Source organism: Acanthisitta chloris, unplaced genomic scaffold, assembly GCF_000695815.1.
Source record: "Acanthisitta chloris isolate BGI_N310 unplaced genomic scaffold, ASM69581v1 scaffold6996, whole genome shotgun sequence".
NCBI classification, from domain to species: domain Eukaryota; kingdom Metazoa; phylum Chordata; class Aves; order Passeriformes; family Acanthisittidae; genus Acanthisitta; species Acanthisitta chloris.
Window position 1 is genome coordinate 98,107 of NW_008677569.1, and position 15,787 is coordinate 113,893.

Below are 15,787 nucleotides of genomic sequence, written 5' to 3' on the forward strand. Positions count from 1 at the left end.
GAAATAACCTATGAAGAGGGAGAAAGGAAGAGAGACAATGCTGGCACTAGAAAAAGATTATTCATCTAACTTGAGAATTTGCACTCAATTTGTTTGCAAAGACAAGCAAAAGAGGAAAATGCCAAGCAGAGAGCACCAGTCCAGCACTCAGTTACAAACCCAGCGACTTGTTCAAGGAGCTAACAAGGCTGTTGTCAAGCATGTCACTCATTGAGCACTCCAGAAGATGAAATATGTTATTACTTCATATTAAGGACAACATATTAAGATAAATCCATTAAGAGTTAAGATATACTTGGCAACCAGTCATATTAAACCAAAATTAGGTACATTATGCAAGCAACTCCACAGAAAACTCTTATGAGCAAAATGATTTCCCTCTCCTTTGATTTCTGCTACTGCCAAAATAAACTCTGGAGATCCCAGGTTAATCCCTCTTTAAACAATGTAACAAACAGCATTCTTGTTTGCAATTTTCCTCACTGCCCTCTTCTCTCTGGCAACCAGTGACAGGAGAGGGAATGGCCCAAATTTGTGTCAGGGGAGGTTTAGGCTGGATATTAGAAAAAGGTTCTTCACCCAGAGGGTGGTTGGGCACTGGAACAGCTCCCCAGGGAAGTGCTCACAGCACTAAGCCTGACAGAGTTCAAGAGGTGTTTGGACAACATTCTCGGGCGCATGGTGTGATTCCTGGGGATGTCCTGTGCAGAGCCAGGAGTTGGACAAGATGATCCTCAAGGGTCCCTTCCAACTCAGAATATTCTGTGATTCTGTGTAATACATTATTCACACAAAATCAACATTATGAGACTTCAAAAATTTTAGTGCCACTTCTATTGCAATTTTAATCTTTTCTATGTAATAACACTGACTTCCAGTGTTTTCTTTATTAAGTAAAGTCACATCATTATGGAATCTGACTAACCTGCAAGACAGATGCTCTGAAATCTTCCCTTCTTCAACAAGTCTCCTTAGTAAAACCTATCACTGGGCTTTAAGTAAACATAACATTGTATTTTCATAGTTTAGTAGAAGCTATTCCTAAAGTAAATTGTTGATGTCAAGCAAGCCGAGGGTGGGGAGAGTCAATCTAACTTGCATGTAGATAACAAAACAAGTGTACTATGAATAGCTCAAAACCCCAAATTAATTCTTTCCCCACACCCCCAAGATCTCAAACCTGATTTGTTTCTTTTTCAACAGTGAAAGCCTTTGAGACCTTTGATACTGAGTCAAAACGGCAAAGGAGTTTTCAACAGAAACTGGAATTATTTCAAATTACACTTTTCCCAGCGGAAGCCTTTGTCATTACAGATGTTCAGTCTATGAAGAGGAATTATTAAAGGTGTAAGTAGCAGGTATATATAGGACTTGTTCAAAAAGACCAATAGTTTCTGGTTTAGCAACAGTTACGAGTTAAGAATGAGGTCGGGGGTAGGTGGGGAGGCTGTCCTCATCTCACCCATTTGGGGAGATACCCTGAGACAAAATCAAGGTGACACGTGTCTAGTACCTCCTGCTAAAACTCAGCTCTGAGATAGTTGGTCAATGAGACTCCTTGCCAAAGAATTTTTATAAGATGTAAATATTTATACGCTCATCACAGGGGTCAGGGAGGAGGAGCCTGAGTTACCTGTACACAAACCTGTTTTACAACATAAGGCATAATACTAGTATTTGGAGAAAGTTAAAGGCATCTTTTCCCCCCATGGTTTGGAAAAGTGCTGGTCATGCATGGTTAGCTTCAGCTGAATCAAATACATGGATAATTTATAGAAGTCTGTGCAAAAAGTAAATGTAATCAAGGTTTGGTTTTGGTTTTGTATGACAAGACACATGAAAACCTCAAAAATAAAGCAGAGAGGAAGGAAATCAGACAGCACTGAACAATGCAGAAGGGGAAGAAAACCAGTTTTCTCTCTACTTCTAGTTCTTTAAGACTCAACTCCTCTGAAAATGAGTAAAAGCATCACTTCTGGTGGATTTACACAGAACTGATTATTTACCTGCTGCATCTTTTTTTCCCCTCTGGGTCTCCAGTCCCAAAATATAACAATTCTAACTGTAACACAGTAATCACAATAGACTCAAGTCTAAAGAGCTACTTAAAATTCACAAACCCATCAAGCCTGGACTGACACAAAGCTACACTCAAACACAGCCATCCTAAATGAAATGAGCTACACTGCAAATAAAGGTGCCTCAAACTCTCCCAACAAAGTTTTTTTCTCAGTAGTACCTCAAAAAGACAACTTTGAAGTGGTACTTTGAAAAGAACAGAGATATTGTTCTTCTGTAATGAGCTTTAAGGAAGCAATGTCTAATATTCTGTGCCATTTCCCCCATGAGTACTTCAATAGCACACTCAATTTTGCTTTCAGCTGAATCAATCTAAAATACATCCCCCAGGAAATGAGCACCTGTTAGGAAACAAGGGGGGCTCACAGGTTATAGTGCCACAGTATGAAAATATTAGCGCACACAGAAAAGCTGTGATCTCTAAAAAAAAAAAAAAAAAAAAAAAAAAGAAGGAAATAAAGGAAAAATCATTGTAGATGAAACTCTGTATCCCATTATATGACACAAGGATCTACAATCACTTAATTTTAAAACGGACCTTAAAGAAAGGTTGTACTCATAGAATAGGATTTTTTTCAATCTATTTTCCTTTATTAAACAAGGTCAAATGACTTCCCTGGACATTAATTTGAGTATACGTTAACCACTCCTTCCATGAAACTTACAGACAGGCATATTCATTCCCACCTCAACCATGGCTATAAAATCCTCCCCTTTGTTTTTTTAAAAAAGTCTGATGTGACAACTAATCACTACCAAACAATACCCTAAGAAAAACATACACAGTTGCTTTGTAGAATAAAGTGTACAGACCCCACCAGAAGTCCTGCTGCATTCTGTACACATTCTGAGTTGAATTCCATCACTAAAAACAAACCTAAATAAATTGCAATCAAGAAAAACATCTAAGCACTCCCTGGCACATGATTTCATGAAATTTCTCTTGACAAAGGCCAAAAACTTTCCTTTTGGATTTTCAAACTGCTGTTTGGGTGATTTTTCCATAAGATACCATCTAGTATAACCCCTACTTAAAAATGCAAGTAGCAAATAATTTATAAAAAAATCATCTGAGCTCAGAATCCAACTGAAAATATTATTCTTCATCATCATTTTTCTACTGTAACATATTCAGATGCATCTATCTGATAAGCTGTTTATTACATACCTTCTGAGACACTGCAAAGAGTTAGAAAATAGTCCCTTGGGAGTCAGAACACTGACAATTAGCATTATCCTTCCTACCAGCTAGCCACAAGAACTGGTAACTCAGGAAGAAATCCCTGCCAGATACCAAATAACCTCCATTTGATGCCATTGTGAAGAGATTCAAGGACCAGGCTAGTCTTTCTTTTTATTTTAAATACACAGAATATTGTGCAGTTAGGCAGAAGCCAATGGCACAGCCACCCTAAGGGTCACTCTAAGTCACATGAAATTTGGCAGCACTTGCATCAATACTGTTTGCAGCATATGAGCAAACACTGGGTTTTGTCAATGAGCTGAGAGCTCTTACTATCCCTTTCCAAGTCATTATATATCTCCTAGAAGCTTTATCAATATACTACAGTGTTTTCTTCCAAGACAACACAAAAAGGGTAACAGCATTAGCACAATTCCCTATAACCCACTAGCGCTAAACCCATTTACAATTAGTAACAGGAAGTTTTACACAATAAAATGCTGGAAGATCCATGTCGACTGGGAACACAAACACTCCCACTGTGCTTGAAACCTAACAAGCTGAAGTCACCCTTATTTTTTCAAAAGCAGCGACCACTAGATGCAGCGTTACCCAACCCTGCAGACAAAACCACCCAGCTGTCTCTGCGGCCCTGGACATGCTCATGCTCAAGGAAGATGTTTGTGTCCAAGCTTAATAATGCCACAGTGAACCTGCACTGACTGCAGTCTCTGGTGGCTAATGGTTAATTGCCTTCCAGCAGAGAATGATCATTGCTGCAAGAGAAAGCAACAGATCCCTGATACCATGAGAAGTGCCTGTGCCTGCAAATCCCAATGTGTCATTTCATCTTCCTTTGACCCTAAAGCCATCTGTCTTATCTTACAAGCCTAAAAGCATCAGAATCACAATTTATACCATGCTTACATTTATAAACATGTACTAGAAAAATACATAACATCTACCATACATAAATTCACATTGTATTGCAAAGCTTCTGCCCTGGGGGGGATAAAAAAACAGAGAAGCCTAAAGTTACACTTTTATCCAACTGTCAAACTTTGCTTTGCAAACTACAGTGTCACCATTCGTACAAATGAGCAGCCTCAGCTGATGAGCATTTCCTCCTAGCATCTTAAGTAGAGGAAAAATTCACTTCCAGAGTAAAATAATATTATTTTGGTCTTTTAAAAGAAATCCATACATAAGCTTAAGAGAGTAAGTTAAACTAGGATTTAGCATAGAAGTATCACAGCCTACTTAGTGCAATAAAACAATGACACTTCAGTGAAGAAATGGTGAAGACATGAAGAGTCTAAGCCCTACCTTTTGAAGTAAAAAATTAAATACCAATCAGAAAGCTGCAAACCATAACATAAGCTTGTGCTCATCTTCATTATAATTGTTTTCATTCTTCTCAAAGAAAAATGTTTCAAAACAGAACAAAATGCAACAAACTGTAATACAGAGGAGGCTCTCAGCTTTTAAACTGTGTAACCAAGAAACTACAGCATGCAGGTACTTGTGCAACCAGTTACTTGGATAAATAAGACCATTTATTCAGATTAAAGCCAGTAGCAATTAACATCCTTATCTTCTCTGTATTTTGCACTGCACTGATCTGAGGTACTGCATGTAAACTAAAGAATATGCTACTAGAAATTGGCTATTTTTTCAGAAGTATCACTGTGCACATGCATATTTAATGATTTGTACTGATGGTTCTGTAACTTCTTCTCTTTCATCCTATTCAGCTAATTATTCATAGTTTACATTCCCAACTGTCAGAATTTTTCAATTCCCAGCTCCAAATCAAGAAATTGCACATCTTAAGGGAACATTAAGAAAAAAAAAAGGCAGAGACACTGACAAGTGTCTCATGCTGTATTTGCAACCAAATAGCCTTTCTGAGAATAATTCTCTATCAAGATTGGGAAGCCAACAGGGATTTTGTTATACCAGTGGCTTATGCTCATCACTAGGACTACAAAAAGGAAACCTGATTCCAAGATGCATCACACTTTTCAAGAGACACTGGAAAGTATTAGTGCTGCTTCACAGCCCACTGGAGGAGACCTCATTTGGTCAACCACCTTCCAGAAATGACTAACTGGAACAGACATGGTGACAGCCAAACAGGGTCGTCAGCAAGAGGCCTGGTGTGTTCAGCTTAGCAAAGCAGTGGAGGGCTCTGCAAATGTACTGGGGATGGGCAGAAGACAAGAATTAAACTGAGGACAGGGAAGCAGAGTAAAGTGTCCTGGAATACACTCGCATCGAACAAAAAGACTACCAGTCACAGCATGAAGGACGTGAAGCAGAACTGAAGATATGGATAGTGAAGATCTATTTCAAATGAAGTTGAACCAGTTAACAAAAGGCACATTATGGTATTTCTACAGATAGGCAGTACCAGAAAAGCTGCCCAAATCCCTTCACGTTTTTATCACTGTTCACACGACAAAGCTTTGCAGCCACCCAAATATATCTGTGACTCAATTGTAATATATGAGCTCCCTTCATCTTCTGGGTGGTTTGTTCAATTCTATTTGCAGCAGGGGAGATGAAGAGAAACTTGCCTACAACAGTTTTTATAAAGCTCTTACAAATCTTTTAACACTGCAATTAAAGTTTAAAAAAACCCCAGCATTTTAAGTCTTGTTTAAAGGGATAGACAATTTGCAAGATAAAACAAACTTGAAAACCTGAAACCAAATTAAAATCTTAAGGGAAGGAAAGCACATCTTTCACTGGTGAATGTACAGGAATTAATTGTATTTAAAGAGTTTTCAGCACAGAATTAAATGCTATCCCCTAGCTGACAAGTGAAACAGCAGCAAATACACAAAATAACAGAACCAACTTAAGTGCAGACAAGCTTAGACTTGAGTAAAAAAAATACTTGTATCTGTAATACTCATATGTGCAGCTCCAAAGAACCAGGCTCTCAGCGAAAAGAGGGAGGGAGAGAAGGAAATTTTGTTTTCATTACACACATTACACATTCTTTAGGAGCACATATCCCATCCCACGTGCAATACTTCCCTTCTTTGTAGTCAAATATGACACAGGAGAACAGAGCCAATCCACCTCCTACCAGGATTCTGCCTTTTCTGCTCTAGGAATATGTTCAACATTTTTCCAGCAATTTTGCAGCCACATGTGCTAAAAAAAGGTACCAAAACCTAATAATTAACTTCATTGAAGCATTTATTTCCCCTAGTACAGTGGCCGAAGTGTTCCAAGCAGGTAGTTAAAACACCCTAAAACTCTCTCAACTAGCCCTGACAGGTAACAATCATCATATACATTTTTTCCTAGTAGAGAGTTGTTAGATTTAATCTGTTGTTTATACTTCAATCCTAAACAGAAATATGTAAAATTAATAGGATTATGCAAAACAAAAAAAGCCCCAAATGTGCCAGCACTTTCCTTATGAACATGCATTCATCCAAAGGCAAGGAAATTTAAGATGTGTAAGACAACATTTAGGAGTTAACCACCTGACTATGTAACTCCAATGCTACAACTGTAGATGTCCTAACCCCAGGAGCTGTTACAATAAAATTACCTCACCTGTTACCTGGTAAAGGGTTAAACCTACACACTCCTGACAGCAAAATCTCAAAATATTAAATAAAGCCATGCACAGGAGAAGATATTATCTGAAGGATCCACCAAATAGTTTCTAAAACTAGTCATGTTTCTCCCCACAATGGAGAAACAAAAATGTCAGGTGAATTCCATATGCAATACTCGGACATGACACAGACAATATGAGTCAGAGAAATACTTGCTAAGTCCCTTCCATTCTGTGAAAATCAGCAGAGTCCTAGTTTAATAGTTAAGACTTAAGAGCAGTCAGCTAAATTACAGAATATGCAGCAAGTGAGCTTTAACATCAGAACTGCATTCAAAGGTTGTGCCTCCAACAAATCACTACAAAGTTAATAAAACCACAAGTTAAGCTAATATCCACAGATTACCTCAGTCCTTGAACTTCATTATCCTCAAACTGTCACATCATGGATTCAATTTCTTACAGCCATGTGAAATACACTACATATTTTGTTTCAAATAACACCATGGGAGGGACCAGAAATTTACTGAATTAACTGAGGAAATATGTAAAGCTTGAAGTTCTTTGACCCAAGCATCAGATTTACTGCTGCAACTCAAGCAGCAGAGATCAGAGTGTCCAGCAGTCTATCCAGCTACCCGTCATCAAAATGCAGGGCTGGATATGGCAGGAACACAACCACGATCCCAGCAGGAACACAACCACGATCCCAGCATACATACCAGAAAAAAAAAAAGGTAAATTGGCATCTCCAGAACTCTCATCTTTAATGTTCCCTGACCCACAGATCTAAGGGCTATGACATAGTGAGCCAAACTTATGTCCTGGACTGGACTGGTAGGAACACTTGCTTATATTTCCTATACTGAGGGAGACCACAAGGAAAACATCCAGTGCCCTAAGTTCTACATTACAGATTCTTATAAAGAGGTTTTAACGGTTGAGCTCTGGGTTTGGGGGGTCTTTGTGGGGAGGGGGAGAGGTGGTGGGAGGCATTAAGGAGAAGCAGAAGGCAGCTGAGCTAAGACATCTGTGGCTCCAAAGTCTTTACTAAAGCAATTCATGAAGAGACTGTGAAAGACAAAGGCAGCTAAATAGCAGCATCAGAGAAAATGCCACAGAGAACAAGTTGTCCACTGGCCCCACCTTGGGCTGCAGACTGCTCCAGATTTCTCCACCTCCTTCAGAGCCAAGACGACAAGAGTGCTTGTCTGGACTAACTTGTAAGAGGAGCAGAAATCACATATATCAGCTCCGACCAACAGGCAGATGTGCATCACCTTGAAGGTATCGCAGAAAGCTGTTCAATGTTCATTCATCACACCAACTACTGTTGCTTATCCACATGGATACTAGTTCTGCTAACAACTGGGAATGAGCAAGAGGCTCCCAATCAGCTCTCCATATCCTAACACACTCAGGAAGAAACCCACCCTGTGGACAGCCCCACTGAAAATGCTATCAGAGGACAGCTTTGGCTTCTTTCATCACGTGATGAGGTTCCACGTGCTGGCAGGTGAGAATGTAAATGATTACAAGCAATTAACACACAAAAAGCCTTTCCTGGTCGTTAACTCGACTGAAGAATATTTTACATTAGCATCATGAACAAAACATCAAGAGTCCAAAGATGATATACTAGTGCAACCTGAACATAAGCCTAAAACTAAGAACAAGTAATTATTCACACAAAGTTCATAAACACCAAGTTGATAAAAACCAATCCATCAGTCTCAGACCTATGTATGCTATTGTATGAAGCATAGGAAAAGGAGCTAGAACACTCTGAATGTGACCAAGACTACAATCTACTCCATAAGAGTGTCCTCCCTGCTGGGATACTAACAAGAAGAGGATACAGTCAGTTCACAGGAAAAAATACCCAGAATACAACAAACCCCCCCAAACAAACAAAAAACCCAAACCAAACGAATCCAAGTGCCCAGGATTGGTATGTCCTATACCCAAAGGACATAAGCATCACAAATACAGAGAGGTACCCTGAAAGTCTGAAAATACTAAAAAGAGGAAAGCATGTGAGTACTATTAAGCTGCAAGCTTAGCACAGACCACCAAAAATGGTCGACAGACAGATGAGCAGGTAGAGAGTGGGAAAAAAGCATGACTTCTTGTTACAAGGAGACACTAAGAACCTAGGCACTACTTGGAATGGTTCAAGGAACTTGCATTTTTAAAACACAAAAACAACTAGAAACACTTCCTTTAACTGCAGCCAGCAACAAAACAGTGGTTGACAGTAAACAATAAGAGACTGTTTCATTGGAAGTGAACCATCAAGTCAATGATTACTGAAGAGGGAAAGGAAGGAAGAACAGCAAGAGACAGATTTAACATCACTAAATAAGAGCTCACAGAAGGCAAGTCTGCAGCAAGGAAGAGCTAATTCTCAAATGGCACAATAGATACAAACAAATTCAAGAACACCAAGCACAGCAAGAAAATAATAACTCAAAAAAAAGCACATGTAAAGGGAACAACAAGCATAACAATGGCAAGAGAATACATGGGACAAATAGAAAAGGCTAAAGGCACAAAATTAAATAATTCTCACAAAACAGCCTGAGGCTACCAAGAAATCATTCTATCAGTATACTACTACTACTACTATGAGAATTTCTCCATTACTGAATGAAGAAGGAAAACAGGTTAATGAAGAGAAGTCCTCACTAAAGAGATCAGCTACAAGCAGATGACTGGCACAAATTAGCACAAGTAAAAGGGTAAAAATATCCACCCAGAATCAGCCAATTGTTGGAAATAGCCATACTGACATTTTTTCCAAGCTGGCTAGATCTGATAACATTCAATGAAGCTGCTCAGGAAATCCTTTGAGCCACCTCAAAATCAATAATCCTGTATTTGAAAACTCACAGAGGATGCCTTGGATAATCAGAAGCTTAGAAAAAGGTGAACTATATAAACCTCTTCTTTAGAGGAAATAAACCACCTCACCACTCAAAAAAAAAACCCAACCAAGAAAGCCCCTAAAAACTGAGGGAGAGAAAAGAGATGGGGAAGAACAGAAATGCCTGAGGAATAATATTGGCTTGTCTTCAGTTCCCAGATATATTCAAACAAGTCTTTTTAAGATTTTAGATGATATGGAGAGGAGGAAGAGCCACCTTGGTTTTGTCAGAAAGCCATGCCAAACCAGCAAAATTTTCTTCCATGAAAAGGTTGTACAGGGGAGAAAGAATAAATGTCATGTTTTACTTGATTAATATTTGTGATGGTCTTAATTACTGAAACTTTCTCATGACCAAACTAAACGACAAGATCCTGACAGAACTACCATGAATTTCCAAATAGACATAGGTGACTATATGGAAAAGAGGAGTCAACAAGGTCAGACTGTTGGAAAAAAGCTAATGCTACCTTGGGATGCATAGCTTATGTGACACAGGACGTAATCCTTCCACCTAATACTGTTCCCCAGGTCTCAGAGGGACAATGGCAACTCATTCTGAATGCAGGTCTTCGAGCCAGACAGGAACAGCTGGAGAAAAGCCACAACAGAATTACCACCAGACATGGACAATATTACCCACCTGGAAAGGCTGAAAGAGCTGGGGACACCAAGCTTACAGATCAGAGTACTGGAGAAAGAGTCAGTTCTCTCTATCCACAGCAAACAGAACAAGCAACAAAATGTTTGAATTGCAGCAAGGGAGATTTCTATGCAATACGAAATTAACAGCCAAGTGTTTAAGGTTAAAAACAGATGGCTTGGTGAGGCTGTGGAGTCTCCATCAACTAGGTCTTAAGAACAGGTTAAATAAACAAGTAACCAAAGTAGAATCAGTGCTGTCTCCACTGACCAGGAGACAGATAAATGAGATAGAAATAAGGATGGAACAAAACTTGGAAGTCAAGTTACAGCACTGATAAGAGATTCTGAAATATTACATTCAGCTTCTAGTATCAAAGGAGTTGGTTTAAAAAGATGGTTGCTTGGATTTATGTCTACTTCCCAGACTGCAATTAAAAAAAACCCAAAACAGCAACAAAACAACAGAAAACCCAACTCAACACAAAAAAACCTCAAACCATAAAATGGACTGTACTTTTCAGACAAATCATCCATCTTTTAGTATGTATCAAGGTATGTAGTTACAGCTCTACATCCCATTGTGCTTTAATACTATAAAAGTAGATAAAAAGCTCAGTAGTCAGTAGAGTCTAACTGAGACAATTCACAAAGGGAAAAAACAAGGCCACAAAGCTCACCTGCCCTGGTAGCTACCCAGGCCCTGACATGCTGTGGTGCTCTGCCTACTCAGTGCCTGCTCACCAGTTACCCAAACACATGTTCTCTCTCACAAACACACTAAAGTGTGATTAGGAAGATGGAAATAAAAGGCAGCCTAATTAGAAGGATAAATGCACACAGTAGCACTGGGACACACTAACATCCTTTCTGCCTCTCCCACCACTCCTGAGGGCAATACAGTGGAGCTGTAAGCCTACCCAATGTAATTTCCTCTCAAGTAGGCCAACTAGCTCAGGATGTCTGACCACAAGGACTGGTTTTCCATAGAGGAGCTACTGTCATCCTTCCTGTTCAATAGGTGAAATTTTGCTTAAGAGGAAAGAAAGAATCACAACAACATATTGGAGGGGCAGACGCAACAGGTGCCAGAAATACATCTTCTTCCAGTGATCCTCTCATGCTTTAACGACAGGGATTCATGCTCCACTAAAACCCAGTAAAGCCCTCTAAGTAGAGACACCTACAAAAGAAATAATCATCAGATGTAGCACCTTCCTGACCACAGTAACACTTAATAGATGATTCCTATAGTTATGCAAACTCTCTCATAACATCTCCCTACATAGTATCAATTTTGGTGAAAAAGATTAAGACAAGAACACCAAAAATATACTAGTCATAAATAAAAAGACTTTAAAACATCAATAAAGGCAGAATCCAGCGCATCAACTACTTTACTTCTGATCATGAGTTAATACAAACACTAAAAAACTGCATGGCCAACTTCAAAAAATTAAATTAGTCAAGCAAACTATACAAAAGCATATAACTGTGGCAGAAATGTCAGAGATAGGACAATACAAGCAAAAGAAAACAGTGAAGACTAACTTCCTGCTATTAAAAAAAAAGGAAACACATGAGTAACAAAGAAACCATAGAAAATTTTTTCTCATCAGAAGAATTCATCCCTAACTTGGGAAAACAATTGAAATGTAAAACTACAATTATCTGGGAATTGTATTTTAATATTAGGGCAATACCTCACATACTGAGAGTTGAAGTGGGAGTGCTGATCTGCTGGAGGGTAGGAAGGCTCTACAGAGAGATCTGGGCAGGCTGGATCAATGGTTCCAGACCCACGGTATGAGGTTCAACAAGACCCAGTGTCAGGTCCTACACTTCAACCACAACAACCCTCTGCAGGCTTGGGGCAGTGGCTGGGAAGGTGCCCAGTGGCCCAGGCCCTGGGGGTGCTGGTCAACAGCTGAACATGAGCCTTGGGGAAGGGTCTAGAAAGCATGTCCTATGAGAAGCAGCTGAGGGTGTTTAGCCTGGAGAAAAAGAGGCTCAGTGGGGACCTTATTGCTCTCTACAGTGATCTGAGAGTAGGTTGTAGCAAGGTAGTGGTTGGTCTCTGCTCCCACACAACTAGCCACAGCCCAAGAGGTCACAACCTCAAGCCGCACCAGGGAAGGTTCAACCTGGACATCAGGAGGAACTTCTTCATGGAAAGGGTTGTTAAACATTGGAATGGGCTGCCCAGGAGGTGGTGGAATCACCATTCCTGGAGGCATTCAGCAAACAAGTGGATGGAGCACTTAGTGCCATGGTACAGCTGACAGGGTGGTTATCAGTCAAAGGTTGGCCTCTGTCTCAGAGGTCTCCCCCACCTAAATGATTCTGTGATTTTGTATCCTCCTACTATAACATTACACACTATGTAACAGCTATGTAACACCAAGCCAAGACTTCACAGAGAAAGCTTATGAAAAGAATGTCCACTTTCTCAGGATTATCACAAAAATGAACAGGGTTGGGAGCAATTTTCTTTAATGTTTTGGTTTTAGTGCCTTTGGTGCAAAGGAGGTCTAACTATAGTTAGGATCCTCTGTGCTTTAGCAGAGGAAAGACATGGACTTCTGCAGCTTAGCTGTCAAATCATCAGAAACACCTTACTGACTGAGAAAATGAGTCAATCTCACCAACAGGTAATGTCATCCCTGCAACCCACTGACTTCAGAGTTTGTTTCAAAACTGGCTTCACTTTTAGACAAATACTCATTTCTATGTCCTCAGTCAAAAGACACAAAAGTAATCACACATTCAGACTTCTATTGAATGTTCTACTTGTACTTAAGGAATAAATTCCCACAGGCCATCACTAGCAATGTTTTAACAAATTCCTGGGGACCAGAACAATCCCCTAAACCTTACAGGATCACTAGATTTTTCACCTGATTAAAAATGAGAACATAGGCTCAGAATGACTTTAAACACTGACAGAAGAATATTCCTCTCCATTCTTAAGACACAGCCATCAGGTTTAAATAAAACATGCAACAAGCAGTCTAAATAACGTTCAAAGTGTGTGTAATTGTCATGATTTCTGCATTAAATCTGAAAAGCAGTAAGCTAGGCCACCAATGACAGCACTTCCCAAAACATTAAATAATAAGCAATATTTAACTTAGTTACAATGCAATGTTCCTCAGTATGAATTTGCTCCTCCTCCTCCATAAGGTTTCAAATCTATAGCTAGCAGAGGACAACTATGTGTACAAGTATAGCAGACAGTTTTCTTGACAGAAAAAAAAGTAACTGCAATTTTTTTTCCTCTGGAAGCATAAGAATCTTTTTTAAAGCTTTTATATCTGAAAATTATGAAACTTTAACTTTGTCCACTGTTATTCCTGTGGTTCAGACTCTTATGACACTAAAAAGCAGCCAACCCAGCCAGCTTCAGGCTGCTGCTGCTGCAAGCTGCCTCAAATCACAGCAGACACCAGTACAATTCCCTGCAGACTCCCTGAAAAGAAGTGGAGAATGACAGTATAGTGGAGATGAATCTTAGGAGTAGCCAGGAAAAAGAAGTAAAGATAAAATAAAGATGATCACACAGATAAAACTGCAAAGTTTCTTTGACAGAAAAGGAGAGTTCTATCTCCTGCTGAGTGACAAAATAAAACCTTAATTCATCTGAAGCCTATTCCAGTGAAGATTTGGGTTTCAACTACACATTATCTACAGCCACACAGATCAGTTAAGACCATTAAAATAAAATTGTGAAAAACTTCCAGCGCACCTCAGCTAAACCACTAACTTGCCATCTGTTGTGGCAGCAGCTTATTGAAGATAAGCAGCCTGGAAGCATTATAGCAATTAAGAAATCTTTTGGTCATTAACTCCACACCAATTAAACACTAAAGGCTGGCAAAACTGTACTGTAGCTCAGAATTGCTTTCTAAGGCAAACTCCTCTGTTCCCAATGCCTGGTTTCACTGTGAGCCCCAGTGTGGCAAGGAACCTTTAAACATTTAATCAGGCACTTCTTTGCCCATCAGTAGCCCTAACACGTGTGTGTGTTCTCCTAATCCAAAAAAATTTATGTGCACATAAAGTACATATTTACTTCATGCCTACACTTACACAGCAGCCTCATGAACCCAGATTCAAAGAGCTTGGGTATGTGCACACATATATGAGCATGCACACATCCCCACTCTCAGATCAGTCCACCAAAGTATCTCTGGGCTTGTGTCACCATTACTGTTATCCAAATCCAGAGCTGTGAAATACTCTGTGAAATATTCCCTATAACCGGTTTGAAATACTCAACTCTTGGGTTTAATATGGTTACAGAATTTGAAAGAGGTTCCTTAACATCTTGTAATATTTACAAACTAACCCAAGTCGTTTACCCAAGACATTTTAAAATCACACTACCTAGATCAATGGAAAAATCCACCTAATATGAGAAAACATCTCAACTACCTGTTTAGCCTCAAGAAGAGAAGACAGAGAGCACATCTTATCAACCTCTTTAAGTATCTGAAAGGAGGGTGTCCAGGGGATGGATCCAGGCTCTTCTCAGCAGCACCGAGCAGTAGGACAAGAAGCAACAGACAAACTGAAGCACAGGGAGTTCCACCTGAACATGAGGAAGAACTTCTTCACTATGCAGGTGATCAAGTACTGGAACAAAGTGCCCAGAGGGGTTGTGGAGTCTCCCTCACAAGATATTCCAGACTGCCTGGAAACAATCCTGTGCAATGTGCTCTAGGAAGACCGTGCTTGAGCAGGGAGGTTGGACCAGATGACCCCACTGTAGTCCCATCCAATTTCAGCAATTCAGTGGTATCATCACCTTCCAAGCTTAGAAAAGCTTCTGCTCTGAGAGCTAAAGCTTCTATTTCTGCACACGGGGACAAGCAAACTAACAAAACTCCAAAAAACCCCAAGAAAAAACACCTCATCACCAAAACCCAGAAAACAAGCTTTGGCTTAAAAAAACCCAACCAAAAGCATTTTAGTTTAAAAGCAAAACTGTGTTAGTCCCAAAACACAGCAAAAAATGGAAAAGTTTGCAGTGCCCAGAGTTAGTGCACTGACTTCAACCACACCAACATAGAGCTGTTTGTACCAGCCTCTCCCCTTGAAAAAAGCCTCAGAGAGAAGCGGGTGGCAGAGCACATTCAAGTCTGGCACCCCTGCCTAAAGCCACTTCTTTCGCTCGTGAGGAGCTGTCACTGATGCAGTCTGACAGCACAGAGCTTGAAGCAGAACAGGAGTCAAGTGCTGCCTTGCAGCACTTTGCAGAACACTACATGTACATTACATTTAATACAGTTTTCAACATAGACACAATGAGATATGCTCTAATACATAGGCTTTAAGGAGTCATGGATTGCATTAATTAATACACTTCTTTCAGGAG